At 38.2% G+C, this 17,000-nt stretch overlaps 1 protein-coding gene across 1 annotated transcript in view; it reads left to right on the forward strand.

The window, feature by feature from the left end:
• LRMDA (leucine rich melanocyte differentiation associated) overlaps positions 1–17,000 on the forward strand; it is a 1,214,945-nt gene that overhangs the window by 1,067,092 nt on the left and 130,853 nt on the right. The gene's annotated exons all lie outside the window — the stretch shown is intronic.

Raw genomic sequence — 17,000 nt, forward strand, 5'->3', positions numbered from 1 at the left:
TCCGACTCTACCTCCTCCTCACTACTAATCTCTTGCAGAAGCTCTGTATGTGGCATCATCTGTAGCTCCTTCAACTCCTCAGTTGAGAGTTTCTCCTCATGTTTCTGGACGAGCTCGTTTATGTAACCCTCATCTACTTCCAGACCCATCAACTTTCCGAGGGATACAGTCTCCTCCAACGCTTCTAACTCAGTCTCAGTCTCTGGTTCATATTCTTTGAAGTCCCTGTCTGCAACAACATCAGGCCATAACTTTTTCCATGCTGAGTTCAAGGTTCGTCTTATAACCTCTTGCCATCCCAAGTAAATAATGTGTAAACATATCATGATGTTGTAGTGATCTTTCCAAAACTCTTGAAGGGTTAGATTTGTATTCTCAGTCACCTCAAAGCAGCAGTGGAACAAGTGCTTTGTGTAAAGCTTTTTAAAGTTGGAAATGACCTGCTGATTCATAGGTTGCAAGATTGAAGTTGTGTTGGGTGGGAGGTAGAGGACTTTCATGAATTTGAACTTACTGAGAATGTCATATTCAAGACCAGGTGGGTGGGCTGGAGCATTTTCAAGGATTAGTAATGCTTTCATCAGGAGTTTATTTTCTTGAAGATATTTCTTCACTGCAGGACCAAAGATGAGATTTACCCATTCAATAAAAAACTGCCGCGTAACCCATGCTCTAGCATTGGTGCGCCACATAACCTGCAGTTTTTCTTTAAGAATCTTGTGAGTCTTAAAGGCTCGAGGATTTTTGGAATGATACACTAGCAGTGGCTTTACCTTACAGTCACCACTAGCATTTGCACACAATGCAAGTGTCAAATGGTCCTTCATGGGTTTATGGCCTGGCAGCTTCTTCTCCTCTGTGGTGATGAAAGTCCTCCCGGACATTTTTTTCTAAAACAATCCTACAGTGTGTCTGTAAAGTCATGGTGCACTTTTGACCGGTCACAGGAAAGCAACAAAAGATGATAGAAATGTTAAATCTGCACCAAATAAAAGGAAAACTCTCCCAGTTTTATACCTATTCAGTGCAGTTTGATGTGGGCTCACGCACAGATTTTTTAGGGCTCCTTAGGTAGCTATCCCGTATAGCCTCTACAGACTCGTCACTGACTGATGGCCTACCAGACGGGGTTTCTCCACCAAAGTGCCAGTTTCCTTCAACTGCTTATCCCACAGAGTAATGTTATTCCTATGTGGTGGCGCTTCATTATAAACGTGCTGATATTCACATTGCACTTTGGTCATGGATTCGAATTTAGCGAGCCACAGAACACACTGAACTTTTCTCTGTACCATCCACATCTCAACTGGCATGGCCGTGGGCTGCTCCGCTGTATACACAGTGTTAGGTCATCATCTGCACATGCGCACATGCTGTCACATCATCCTACGGAAACTGGGAGGGTTTTCCTTTTATTTGGTACAGATTTCACATTTCTATCGTCTTTTGTTGCTTTCCTGTGACCAGTCAAAAGTGCACCATGACTTTATGGACACACTGTATTTCATCACAGTTGAACACTTGTTAGGAGATGTAGCCTTCCTTTGTGATAAGCTCAGCAAAACATGCGATGTACTCCTCAGCTGCCTTAATGTCAGCACTCGCAGCTTCACCATGCCTCACCACCGAGTGGATGCCAGATCTCTTCTTGAAATTTTCAAACCAGCCGTGACTTGCCTTAAACATATCTTCTGCCTCTTTTGAGGTTGATGATTCTTTCTTCTTCAAGTCGCTGTAAATAACATGTGCCTTTTCACATATTACCAGTCTCCGTCACTGTATCTCCTGCCAGCTCTTTCTCTTTGACCCACACCAGCAGAAGCTTCTCCATTTCTTCATGGATATTTGTCCTTAATTGGGACAGAATTGTAGTTCCTATCACTGGATTTGTACTTTTTTTTTATTATTATTATTTATTAATAATTTTATTTTTTTAATGGTACATCAATAAATCAGGATACATATATTCAAAGATAACTCCAGGTTATCTTGTCGTTCAATTATGTTGCATACCCATCACCCAAAGTCAGATTGTCCTTTGTCACCTTCTATCTAGTTTTCTTTGTGCCCCTCCCCCTCCCCCTTTCCCTCTCTCTTTCCCCCCTCCCCCCGTAACCACCACACTCTTATCAATGTCTCTTAGTTTCACTTTTATGTCCCACCTACGTATGGAATAATGCAGTTCCTGGTTTTTTTCTGATTTACTTATTTCGCTTTGTATCATGTTATCAAGATCCCACCATTTTGCTGTAAATGGTCCGATGTCATCATTTCTTATGGCTAAGTAGTATTCCATAGTGTATATGTGCCACATCTTCTTTATCTAGTCATCTATTGACAGGCTTTTTGGTTGTTTCCATGTCCTGGCCACTGTGAACAATGCTGCAATGAACATGGGGCTGCATGTGGGTATACCCCAAAAACTCAGAAACATTAATATGTAAAGGATTTGTACTTCTGATGGCATCCTTTTGTTTAAGGATGGTACAAATTGTAGATGTATTGCGGTCGTACAGCCTTGCCAGTTCAATCGCTCGTATACCATGCTCATGTTTTTTTATTATTTCTTGCTTTATTTCTATCAACATCATTCTCTTCTTCTTCTCACCACTGTCATTTATACTCACTTTCTTCGGCTCCATGAGAGCACACAAAAAAAGTTAGTAAAAAATGCAAAAATGATGCAAGAACGAGTACAGCACACAAGATTCGACTTGATTCTGTGGATAACACATGAGAAAGAACGAGATGCTGGTGTTGTACTGCTGATACTGGACCCGTGTGCCAACGCACCAACACGCCAACTAGCGGCAGCTTCCTGAATCACAGATCATATCTCAGAATTTCACTCGGATCTCAAACAAAAATACAGACCGAATAGCAGCTCGTATCTTAAGAAAAACTCATATGTTGGTCTGCTCGTATCTCAAGGCAGCACTGTATAAACTATGGTACATCCAGACAATGGAATATTATATAGTTCTTAAAAGGAAATGAGCTATCAAGCTGTGAAAAAGCATGAAGGCAACTTAAATGCATATTACTAAGTGAAGGTAGCCAATCTTAAAAGGCTATATAGTGTATGATCCCAACCATTTGACAATCTGGAAAAGGCAAAAGTGGAGACAGTTAAAAAGATCAACAATTGTCAGGGATGTGGAACAGAAAAGAAGATGCATAAGTGCAGCACAGAGGATTTCTAGGGTGGTGAAAACACTCTAGATGATGACATAATTATGGATGCATGTCCTCACACATGTGTCCATATCCACAGAACCCTCATGCAAACTGTGGACTTGGAGTAACTATGATGTGTCCATTCAGATTCATTAATTGTAACAAATACACCATTCCAGTGGGGAATGTTGTTAATGGGGTAGTCCACGCATGTGTGGAGGCAGAGGGTATATGGGAAATCTTCATTTCTGCCCCTCAACTTATTGAACCTTAAACTGCTCTTAAAAAAATGGTCTAAACTTTAAAAAGAAAAGAGAAAATAATGAGCAGAGGTGAGGTGCATGTGGCTGCACGCTCTCTGAAGCCGTGTTTTCATGGTCATGACCACTGCCTTCTAGCTGATCATCGCCTGCTAGTTGATCTCTGCCTTGAACATCTAGGAACATTTGGGAGTGTTATTCTCAAATTTCAGTGGGAAGTGTTCATGAAAAGCACTGAACTAGACAAGTTTTTCTTTTTGATTCAATTGCTCTGATGAAAATCCCCACATCCATGCGATTTCTAAGGATTAGCATGAGGTTATTGTCTGGAAAGTCTGTCTGCTTCGGCAGACAGAGTGAGCACTACATCATGGTCTTCTGCAAGGAAAGTTCCATTATTTGTCTGAGCAAAGATGTTTCATAGAATGAAGTAACAAAAGGAGAAGCACCTGAACCGGGGGCTCCAGGCCTGTTAGGCATTTTACTTTCCCACAATCTCACTCTTCCTCCCAGAGGCTTAGCTTCTTAACCTTTAAGTGAGAAGATAAAGTAAATCATATGAGGGTTTCTTTCATCTTCACCACAGTTGATTTCTCTTTTCAGGGACTCTTAGAACTATGTCTCAATTGCATTTGCTAAGCTTTGGAGGCCAGCCTTGTCATGAAAAAGCTCTTTTTGGGTATTCAGGGCCTTTTTATGAAGAAAATATTACTTTCAGAATGATTTTTTTGTGTGATTTTTCTTTCTTTATTCAGATGATCATAAGTGAAGGTTTACTCCACTTAGATCTCATGAAATTGTTTAATCTTAGAGCTTGCAGAAGTATAGTGGTGAATTAATCTAACATCTTGATGTAACAGATGAGGAAACAAGGCAAAACGCATGGCCAAGCTTAATGAGCTGTGAAATCAGGAGTAGGATTTTTGCACCTTCATTCCCAGTCCAGAGTTCCCAGAACAGCACCATCTACTTCTGAGGATTAGGGGCAAGTTTCCTTGGTCCTGAACATATAGTCAAGTCAATAAAAACAGTTGTGTACATTTCCAAATGTTAAACCTGACAGGCACATATTTATGTGGTTTAAGGCCTTTCTATCTTGCATTGTCTTACAAATTCTATTTTCAAAATTCTCAAGCTGGACGATAAGCATTCATCTGTTGACCTGATGGTTCGTTGGCCCCCAACTTTTTCCTCACATCTTCGAGTGATGCTCAGAAATACACTGAATGCAATCTTGACTCTCATCTAGAATTTGTGGTTTTAGTTCAGGACTTTGCTGACTGGATTATTCCAGTTAGATTTTGGGGATTCTGGAATGGCAAACACAGAGTGCCATGGTATTTGTTATAGCTAGTCTTATATTGAGAAAAACTGAGAGAACTTAACAGATGAAGCCATCTTCAATATCACTTTGCTAGCCGTCAGCACAGTGTAGTGTAAAGTTTAAAGTGTTTTATCCACATTTATGTTTCAAGCACAATGTTACTCCTTTCCCTGAAGTGACAGGTGGAGTTTTTTATGTACCTATCACTGTCAGCTCTCTGGATTTGACCTTGCCATAGGTCATAAGGTGGTATTTTGGATTTTACTTACTGTTGTCATTGGATTCCTGGATATTTGAAATCTTTTGGAATAGACAAGTGGTTTTGTTCCTTTTTTTCTATGAAAGTTTGGAAATTAAAATTAATTCAGTTTTACTCTCTTGGGTTAATATTGGTTTCTTTTCTTGGATTTTACTTCATTAAACATCTTAGTAATTAAAGCATGGTTGCCAATAATCTATAAATCATAGGAAAATAAAAGACTTTGAGTTATGCCTGACTTTGGGAACACTTTAAATCCTGTCACTATTTGAAGAAGGCCACTGCCTGTAATAGGCCTTCATTGGAGGATTTAAATCACAAGGGAAGAAGAGAGTGCATGAAAGATGAGCTGGTGGACAGTGGACATCTTCCCACTGGATGAAATAGAGCTGATAGGGAAGGCTGAGTGGATGAGCTAGGCTCTCTTTGTTGGTGAATATGGCTGCAGAATGGATAGTTCTTTACCTCTTAGGCCTTTAGTTCCCTGTTCCATTAATCCAAAGCTTTTTCAGCTAATCTCTCAGCCAAGTATTTGTCTTTGCTTTTCTTCTGTGGCAAAATGCTAGCATTATAGAAAAAGGAGCTGAGGGTTTGGTGTTGCCCTGGCAGAGATCGCCTTCATCAATCTGAACCTAAAAGAAAGCTCCTGCTCTCAGAAGACAATTATTTTCATCTCCTTATTTGAAGACCTCTCCCCAGCTCAGCCCAGCAAATGAGTTCAAAGTGCTTGCTCAGAACAGTGCCAAAAGAGGAGCTGTTATTTGATAGGAATTGCAAAACCTAGTGATGGAAGCGAGAACTGAAAGCTGGGGTTGGGCCCAGTGTGTGAGTTCAGCATGGTTGGGAAGAGGTGATGGTTTTTTCAGGGGCAAGAGAATTTAAAACCAGATTCAACCTTATTTATTTTTCTAAGTGCAGCAAAAAAGCAGTTTTTTGCATAGCTCACTCAAGGACCTGTAGATAACTCAACATGTTTGGAAGGCCTTTCTATTCCATCTGGTACTCCTTGACCCAAAGAATTTGCATTGTGATGCTTGGGTGTTTTTACACATCTAGCCAAGCCTAGGCTTAGGGGGCTCTCAACTCAGAACTCACCTCATCACATGCTGAAAGAGAATGTGAGAGCCTGCAAGTCTTAAGCTTTGGAATCCAAGATGGTAAACAATGTTAATCAAAGGCCAAGTTCTATAAAATGCTGAGACCAGGAAGAAAGAGAAAAGAAAACAAATGTGGTCAGGTATCTGTGTATATGTGTGAGTTTATATGGTGTATATGTAAATATATATTAGTATATTTATAATTATATTTATTTGCAGTGTGTGTGTGTATGTGTGTGTGTGTGTACCTACTAAAGCCAAAACACACTGGGCAAGAGTTGGTGAAATAAGGCACAAGTTCTCTTCTTAAGGGGCCTAGAGGGAATGAGGTGATTTAAAATAATTACTCCATAAAAGTCTACCTTTCTCCCTGGTTTTAGTAAGTTAAGATAAACTAATTTTCTCCTGTATTTTGTGAGCAACAACAGAAAGCTGGTATCACAGCAGTTGCTGTAGCCAGTTTTCTGCTCTCTCCTGGAAGACAGTGATATTTCTAGTTGCACTGCATGCTTTCAGAAAAGGTCTCTGCTGGTGTTTAACCAGCAGTCAGGATCTTTGCTACAGGATCTTGACAAGAGCAGGTTCTGATTCTGACTCTTTGTGGCTCTGATGCCTGTGAGAGCTCTGTTTGCTTCCGACCCTGCAGGTACAGGTCATCAAGGATGTTTATTTGTCTGTTACCCAAACTCAGGACACATGCACAGCAGTAAATCCTCCCTTCGCTAGAGTTCATCACAGTCATGTTATAGCTTACATCATTCCAACTGCCCATGGGGAGAGCCTTCAAAATCTAGATGGGATTTGTTCTCTAGGAAGTAAGTTCCACAACCGGATTGGTGAGACAGCACAGGGAAGTCTGAGTCCGTGTCACTCCTTGTGATATCTCATTCCAGTCCTGTCACAGATCAAAGTGGGGACCTGATTCATTCCCCAGAATAGACTAGAGATGACTTGGAGCTGAGGGATGTGATGAAAGGTTTTGTTTGCTTTTTTTATTAAACACTTTTTTTTTAATAAAAAAATAGTACAGAGAAAAATGTAATGAATGTTACTCATGTTCCCACCAATGAATGTTAAAAAAGTGTTAATGTTTTATTATATTGATTTCAGAGATTTTATATTAAGAAATAAAATACTGTATTAAGAAAAAATAAAGTCTCTGACATTCCTCTCCCCAGTCCCATTTCCTCTGCCTTGCTTCCCCAAAGCAAACACTGTCATGCTTCGGTGGGTATTCAGGTCTGTTTCTATCATTTTTATGGCATAGACATTTAGACATCCACAGATAGTATGGGACATTGTTTAGTATCTTTAAAATTTATTTAAATTGTATTATACTGTATCTTTTGACAATTTGTTTTTCTTTGATCAACATTGTATTTTTTGAGAACTGTGTTGATCTATATGCAAAGAGTTCACTGTTGGTGCAAAATTGTTTTTTTCAGCAGTATTTTATTACATATTTTCAAATTGCTCTTCAAAGTAGTTGCTGTAATTTCTAACTGAGAGGGTTTTGAGAATTCTTGTTTTTTTTCCATTCTTTCCAATGTCAGTCTATCCAGCCTTTTTATTTGGGGCGGGGCATTAAATATCTTCTACTATTTTTATTCTTATTTATTATGTGTTTTGATTTTTAATCATTTGTGTTAGAAGTTTGCGTATTTCATTATTATTTTGAAAGAGTTATTTTTTATTGATTTATGTCTGTGTTTTTCTAGTTTATTTATTTTGGCTCTTTCTTGTTTCTTTCCTTTTATTCCTGTGGGCTTACTCAGTTCTTTTATCTTTCTGATTTGTAGTTTAATTTATATACTCTCAGTCTTTTTAATTGAAATAAATTTATTGATGCCAACATATTTCTAAGTACTGCCTTAACTGCATCCCAAATGTTTTGCAGCAACTTTCTGATATTTGTTGTCTAAATATTTTGTAATTTTTATTGCAGTTTCCTCTCTGACCCATAAATCATTTAGGAGTTTGCTTTTTTGTCTCTAAATTATTATTATTTTTCTGTCTTTTTAGTATTGATTTCTAATTTCATTGCATATAGTTACGGACATGATCTGTTTGCTATTCTTTGATAATTTTGGAGGGTTTATTTGTACCCTAGCACATGGCAAGTTTTTATAACTATATAATGTATGCTGAAAAATAAGGTATGTTTCTCATTTTCTTCAACTTTCAAATTTGCTTCTTCTGTAGTCTTCCTCATCTCAGAAAATGGCAACACTATTTTTTTACTGTACCTTAAGCTAAACAGTACAAACTCCTCTTTAACTCTTTACTTTTCTTCACATTGATATGCCATTTAGATATATCCAGTTTTCTTTGTCTTCAAAATATAGTCTCAGTCTGGCTACTGGGACCTCTTCTACAGCTATTCACAACTATTGTCTGAATATTTTTTACAGGCCTCTGAATGGCTTCGACTCAGGTAGACACCTATGTCTTTATTTAACACTGGCCAGAATGGACCTTTAAATATATGTCAAGTCATGTGACTCTTTTGCTCGAAATGCCCCAAAGGCTTCCCAGGTCTTTCTGAATAAAATCCACTGGTTTTATCATGACCTTCCAGATATGCCAGGGTTTATTTAGCTCCTTGTGTCCTCTTTGATCCTATTTCATAGCAGACTTTCCCTCCCTTTCTTTGGGTCACATGCTTCTGCTTCAGGGCCTTTGCACATCTGCTGTAGGTTCCTCTGCCTGGCATTTACATGGTTGCTCCCTCTATTCAAAGTTCTTATCAGAAATATCTTTCCTGGCATTTTATACAGCACTCCATTCCCCCATGACATTTTCTTTCCTTACTAGAATGGAAATGCCTCTCAGAGGGAAAAAAACAGCAACAGGGGTTTTCACTCGTCCATTCACTACTCTACCTCAGGACCTAGAATAGTTCAGGAACTCAATGAGCATCAGCAGAATGGATCAGAGTTCCTTAGATAGCTTTTATGTTAAGACTGCTAATCATGCTGACTAGTCTTCTAAATTTAAGTTCTTCCTAATATTTTGTGATCATATCTATGTGTTTCCTGTACATTTGTTTGAGTAGATTAAGCTAATTATAAGCGATGCTAAAATCTCAGGAGATTAACAACAAAAGCCTTCTGCAAAGTCTGCCATGTATCATGTGACCCTCCAGGCACCTGCCATCCACATGGTGAACCACAGATCCAGGCTGTTTTCCTGTCAAGGCCTCTTGAAGCTTTGGGTAAAAAAGCTCACAGAACATGTACACCCTCTTTTCTGTGCTTGCCTGGGAAATGACGCATTACTTCCGCTCACAGCCCCTTGGCCAGGCTCATTGGCCACTTCATTGCAGTGTGTCCCGTGCATATTTAGCTTTATTTATTACTCTCAGCAGTTGGTGTGTGCCTTCAGCCCAAGAATTTAGGACTGTCTCCAGTAATGGAAAAGCTCTCCATTGTTATCTCCTTAAATTCTTTCCCAGTACTCGCTCTGCTGCCTAATTTGGGACATCTTATTAAGTGTAAACGGGACACTCCCTTCCTCTGGATTTCTCTTTCCCATTTTCACCCTCATTATTTCTCAGGGCTGCACTCAGGATGATCTCAGTACCTACCATCTCCCGGTGTACCCGTTTCCTCTTTAATATGGAAACACTTTGCTTTATGACATACATAGAGTTTTGAAATTTCAATTATATTGTTTGTCTTCTCATTTTTAGTTCATTATTTTGTTCTTTTTTCAATGTGTATTTTTTTCATTTTGTTTAATAATTTTTCATTTAAAAGTATATTTTTCTATCTTTATTTGAAGGTTATTCAGAGACTATTATGTGCATTTATTTTTCAGGAGTTAAATCATCCTCTGGTTGTTGATTTCATTGAATATCTTCCTATTGGCTCTGAATTTCAGTTTGCTGGTTGATCTGAAGTGGAAGTTATTATTTTTTTAATATTGAAATATTTACCATGCTTTGCAAATTTGCAATAGCTCCCTGAGAATATGATGTTCTGGCTCCCTGAGAATCTCAGGCCAGAGATAGGTTTCAGTTCAGTGCGCTGTGCTTCCTGTCCATAGTGACATCCCTGTCCCATAATGGTTTTAGGGAGACTGCATCACAGATCTCACGTGTGACTTGCTCTGTTCCTTCCTGTCTCACATGTACATGGTTTGCTACAATCCATAATTTGCTCCCACACTGCTCCTCCCACAGGGTGAGTGACCCTACAAGTACTCAGTCATGCTGTCAGTATGACTTGTGACACTGACTCAGGGTTCAGTCCCTGATGGCCTCCTCATTGCCTTTGTCTATTTCTAGACCTAGAGTTCAACAATACCAAAGTTCCAGTACTTGCCCCTTCCTGTCTGTTTCATACTTTTCTGGTGCATGGAGATAGCTGTCTTGTATTGGGTACAGTATGACTTTTAATTTTTGAAATTTCAGATAAAATTGCTTCCTAAATGGTATTTAGAAGAAGAGGCATTGAATATGTCAATATACAGGACCATCTTGGCCAGAGTATTTTAAATTTAATGTAAATAATTTATTCTGATTGTAAAAGAATTTATGCTCATTATCATAGACTTGGAAACTATAGGAAAGTATACCAAAAATATTTAAATGACCAATAATACAAGTACATAAACATTTCAGCGTGTTGTCACTTATATTTGGCTTTCCACTAAATGGAATTCACATTACATATTTAGTTTTATAACCTTCTCTTTTACTCCAGACATTATAGGGTGTATTTACTATGCTATTAAATAATCTTCAAAAGCAATATTTTTAACAACTTCTTAATGTCCCAACATATGGAGATGCTATAAAAATATAAATTATCCAAATTTTTTAGTATCTTCCATAGCATAAATTAACATGTAATTACTGAGTAAGAGTGTGACGATTTTTAAAGCACTTGGTACATAGTGGAACAAATCTATTCAAATGTCGTATTTCTAGTTCATATTCCAATGGTGGCACAGCCATTCTCTGGCCAATACAAAGAATTTTCCTCCAGGTTTACCAGTTGGGTAGATGAAAAATGCTGTTTATAGGTTTGTGCTTTGAAGAATCCCTATATCTGTTCAGATATTTCTATTTTTATTTATAATAAGACTCTAGGTTTCTCTCATTGGTTTGCTTAGATAATCAGTTTTAATATCTTTTGTTTCTTAATTTCTACACATATGCTTGTTTTCTTCTTTAGCTTTTGTTGCGAATGTTATTTTATGACTTCTTGGGTTGATTGCTTAATTAATTTTAGTTATAGGCTGGTTTTTGTTACAGCTTTATATGTTTTATTACTAAGGTGTCTATATTCTGTAAACTTTGACATCAGTACAATTTTTCATTATTTTCAAAGTAGGTTGTGATTGATTTATTTCCCCTTTGATTCAATGTTTCTTTGGAAATTTCTAGGTTTGTTTCAATTTTGCTTAGATTTTTTTTTTTAAGATTCTGTTTGCACTGCATTGAGCTTTGAGAATATAATGTAGTTTTTTAAAGAACTTATCAAGCATACTGATTGAGTGGTCAAATTTTATAATACTCTATAGGTGTTTGAAAAGAACCTATATACTATATCCTTTTTGAGGGGTATAAAGACACATATGTACTTGAAAGTTTATGTATTTATTCACATTTATATTATTAAGAGGTTTTATTCATTTTAATATTTTTAAATGTTTAATCTGCCATGAGCTAACAATTGTATGATGTTTATCAACCTATTCTTTCTGGTAGTTTTTGGGTTTTGGAGTTAATATCTTGGTGTCTGACCATTAAGCCACTTATCACATAAATTATATGTTTGTTCTATCTTCATTGCATTAGATTTCTTTACTCAGTACAAAATATTGTATTATCTTCTTATCCCAAGTTATAGCTTTCTGCTTTGAACATTGTTGCTATCATGGCTCTTTGTAAGATTTTTTAGTAAACAATTATTTTAATTTTTAAACCAAGTTTTAAATTTTATTTAAATGCTTTTGGTAAATGGTATATATCTAATTTTCTAACATAAATTCTTAGAAAAAATTATGGCATTTAAATCTATTGTATTACTATAGTATATATTTGGGCTTAATTTTTATCTTATTATCTAATGCTTTCTTGCTTTTTTATTTTATTCCAGAATTTTTTATTTTTATTTAATTTATTGGGGTGACATTGTTTAATAAAATTATATAGGTTTTGGTGTACAATTCTATACTACATCATCTGTATATTATATCATATTTTCACCACCCAAAGTCAAGTCTCTTTTTATCACCATTCATCCCCCTTTATCTTCTTCTACTTCCTTCACCCACTCTCCTTCTTGTCACCACTATACATATGAGCATATGAGTTCCTTTTTTCTTTGCTTAATACCTTCACCTTTCTTTACCTAGCCCCTGACACCCCTCCCTCTGAAAGCTGTCAGTATGTTTTCTGTATCTATGAGTCTGTTTCCATACTGCTCACAAAAATTAGGTGATATTTTATTGCTTCATATTCATTTTGAAATATCCCGTAATTTTTTGTGAGCAGTATAGTTTGTTTGTTAATTTGTTCATTAGATTTCACATATAAGTAAAATCATATAGTCCTCGTCTTTCTCTGAGTGGCTTATTTCACTTAGCATAATACTTTCTTTTTTTTTTTTTTTTTTGCATTTTTCTGAAGCTGGAAACAGGGAGAGACAGTCAGACAGACTCCCGCATGCGCCCGACCGGGATCCACCCGGCACGCCCACCAGGGGGCGATGCTCTGCCCATCCTGGGCGTCGCCATGTTGCGACCAGAGCCACTCTAGCGCCTGAGGCAGAGGCCACAGAGCCATCCCCAGCGCCCGGGCCATCTTTGCTCCAATGGAGCCTTGGCTGCGGGAGGGGAAGAGAGAGACAGAGAGGAAGGCGCGGCGGAGGGGTGGAGAAGCAAATGGGCGCTTCTCCTGTGTGCCCTGGCCGGGAATCGAACCCGGGTCCTCCGCACGCTAGGCCGACGCTCTACCACTGAGCCAACCGGCCAGGGCCCGCAAAATACTTTCTAAGTCCATCCATGCTGTCACAAAAAGTAAGATTTCCTTCTTTTTTATGGTTGAGTAGTATTCCATTCTATAAATGTACCACAGCTTTTTTATCCATTTATCTACTGATAGGCACTTGGGCAGCTTACAAATCTTGACTATTGTAAATGATGCTACAATGAATATAAGAGTACATAAATTCTTTCAAATCAATGCTTCAGGATGTTTTTTTTTCCCCCAAATATATTCTCAGAAGTGGAATCACTGGGTCATAAGGCAGTTTTATTTTTAATTTTTGAGGTAAATTCATACTGCTTTCCACAGTGAGTGTTTTTTGCTATTTTGTCTTTCAAATCACTGATTCAGTCCTCTGCTTCAACCTACTGTTGATTCCTTTTAGTGTATTCTTCATTTCAGATATTGTATTCGTTTCTGACAAGTTCTCTTTGGGGTTTCTTTGTTTTTTCTTATGCTTGCTATCTCTTTGTTGAAGTTCTCACTATGTTTCTAGAGAATCTTTATTAACATTTTTTAACTCTATATCTAATAAATTGCTTGCCTCCATTTTATTTAGCTCTTTTAGTAGAGATCTCTCCAATTCTTTCATTTGGGGCATATATCTTGGTGCATTCTCCTTGATCACCTGACCTGTGTGCTCCAGGAACGTCCCTTATATGGGTTATGTGTGCCCTATTGTTAAAATTGAGTCTTGATTTCTTTTGGCCTATTTGCGTGTGAGGTCAGCTCTCAGGCTGGCTGATTTTGATGATGGACCTGTACCTCAGCTGCTGTGCAGGTGGTGACCAGACGGAGTAGAAGTGCCTCAGCAGGGTCTGGTGCCTGCGGGAATCTTCCTTTAGATATGTTACCTGTGAAGGTAACTGGGTCCTGCTCTCATGTTGTCTGAGGCTGGCCACTGGATGTCTGAGTTCTGGGCCTCAACTCAGTTGCAGGCCAATGTGAGACACTACCTGTGACTGGGCCTGGGCAACCCATTTGGTGCTACAAAATGATACACACTTTGTGGCTGCCTCTGATGGGACTGGATGTCACAGGAAGAACAAAGCTGGGCACCAAGGCCAGCTTCTTCCAGCATTGGGCCTGGGAACAGGTCAGCAAAATGCCCAAGACACACCGAGCACACCACCTGCCTCTGTCTTTTGGCTGCCTGTTAGGTGCAGTCACTGAAAGAGCCTCTGGCAGGACTTGAGTTACATGACGTAAGTTCTTAGTGAGTCACCATGTTGAAGTGAGCTAGGTTCAAGCTTGGTGACAATTTTGATTGATTCATATTTAAACTTGGTGCCAATTCTGGGTATGAGGCCACTCAGTGGATGTCCCAAGTATATCAAGTCTAGCTGCCAACTGGTAGGTGCTCACACACCTTTGTAGTGGGAAAGGGTCTCAAGAAATTGTTAGGGTGAGGCCAGTAGGGTTTATCAGGCCCAAAGAAACCAAGATTTGGCCACTTGAAGGGAGGCCTCTGCACTGGTTGGACATGTAATGGAAAAAATATTCTGTATCCTAGAGCTACACAAATCAGTCTATCCCAGATTCTTCCAGGAGCCCAATATAACAGGGTGTGGCCCTTAGGAGTCAGCTTATGAATCTCCTGTGATGTGGAGGAACTAGTCAGGTTCATTGGAAAATGAAAGGGATGGTCCCCCAGCCCCAAAGCCACACAACTCAGTCACTAACACTGCCTGAGTCTGCTCAGTCCTTTACACACCCACCTAGGCAGCTGAGTCCTTAGAATGGTGCAAGTTATGCAGCATGGTGCTATAGAAAGTCCAGAGGGTAGAGGTATTGCTTCTTTTCAGACTGATGCCTTATGAAGGGGAGAGCTCCATCCATAAAAATGGTGACTACAGTAGGAAAGAGTAACAGGTATCCTAGTAACTTTTCCTTCAGCTCTGTCCCCAGAGCCACAAACCCCAGTCTCTCCTCACACAACTCTAGGCTGGTCTGCCCTGCCTCTGCCAGAGTCCAAGGTTAGTGGCTGTGACTGAGATTTTGTACATTGGCCCTTTAAGAGGGTGCTGAGTATGTAGCAGACTTCTGTCTCTCTCTGGCAGGCAGAATCTCCACTGATTTTCATAGCCAGTTGTTATGTAGGCACCTCTTCCCTGCTTTGATGCTCTGGGCTGGGGACTCAGCTTGGGTTTGAGATCCTGCCCCCCACGCTTCCCAGGGGGAATTTCTGAAGCTGAGGTATGCCTCTGGAATTTCAGCTGCCACTGTGGGAGCATGGCCAGTCCTGTTTGAGTTTCTCTTCTCCTTAGCAGTCTCAATATGGCTTCTTCTGGTAAATCATTGGTTATAAGACTTCTGCTCAGCTAGTCTTCAGTTGGTTATTCAGGTTGATTGTTCTGTATTTTAGTTGTATTTCAGTTTGGTTTGGGGAGGAATTAAGTTTAACATTCTACAGTGGTTGGCAAACTCATTAGTCAACAGAGCCAAATATCAACAGTACAATGATTGAAATTTCTTTTGAGAGCCAAATTTTTTAAACTTAAACTATATGGGTAGGTACAATGTTATTAACTGAATGAGGGTACTCCTAAGCTGGCCAAAGAGCTGCACTCAAGGGGCCAAAGAGCCACATGTGGCTCGTGAGCTGCGGTTTGCCGACCGCTGACACTGCCACCATTTGAATCTCTCCAGAATTTTTTTTTATCTTATGTAAAGGTTTGTAAGACTGAAATTCTTTCATTAATTTTACTAGTGTTGTTTTGTTTATCAAATGAATATTAAAACTATATTCCTCAAGAAAATTTAGAAATAAGTTTCTCATGAAATATTTAAATTATCTGGGTTTAACCTGACATAGTCCTTCTTTGTATTTTCCTGTGGTTACTACTTCTCTTAGTATTATGACAAAATTTTAATCATATATTTTGATTTTTTTATATGCAACATGTTTTCAGACTTTTAATTTACTAGTGTGCCCATATGACAGTTCATAGTTGATACTAAAAATTTAATTGCTTTCAAAGTTCTTTGCTATTTCTTTTATATTTTAACTGTTACAGTATTGAGGTCTTGATTTTTCTCTTTATCAGTTGACAGGTATTTATTTTTTGTGCTTTCTCAGGAAGGGAACATGAATGATTTATCTCTCATGACTTTAAGCTTAGCAAAATGTCTTCCTGCCACCTTTCAAACAAACAACTTGGATATAAATCTCTCAGGTTACAACCTTTCCCAGTTACTATTCTGTAGAAATTGTCTTCTGACAACTGACTTTGCAAAGAAGGGTGAGACCAACCTTCTTTTTGCTACTTTAGAGATAAGCTTTTATTCTTCTTTTGATTTTATAAGATTTTAAATTTGCCATTGAAATTTGGAATAAAATAAAATTTCCCTAATAGTTCCAGTCATTTAAAATTTTATTTTATTTGGTTCTCATTATGTTCTTTTAGTTATAAATATTTATATTAGATCTTTAATGGTAAGTTCTCTATTCTGATTTCTGTCTCAGTAACACCCCTTCCATTAGATCTAAATTGTCTTCCACGTCTTTCATCTTCACTTCTATTTCTTTTTCTTCTTTCTTTTTAGGAAATATTCTTAAAGTTTTTCTATATGTTATTATTATTATTTTTATAGTTTCACTGCTTCCAGTATGGATCATTTTATCATTGTGCTTCGTTTCTTTAGCTGTTGCCTTAACTCAGCCAGCATCCCTATTATCTTTGCGTTCATGTCAGAATTGTCTGTCTTTTGGCACTCTGATCTTGTTCTACAGAGTCAGTGTTTTCTTACATTTTTTTGAGGATAGAAAATATATATGTTCTAAATCTTTTGCCTTGTATAGAAATTAATTTTTGAGTATACTCTCTTTATCCAAATCAGTAGGAAGATGTTGTTTCCTAGGTATTATTGTTGTCTGTTTCACATA

Source organism: Saccopteryx leptura, chromosome 9 (assembly GCF_036850995.1).
Source record: "Saccopteryx leptura isolate mSacLep1 chromosome 9, mSacLep1_pri_phased_curated, whole genome shotgun sequence".
Taxonomy (NCBI): domain Eukaryota; kingdom Metazoa; phylum Chordata; class Mammalia; order Chiroptera; family Emballonuridae; genus Saccopteryx; species Saccopteryx leptura.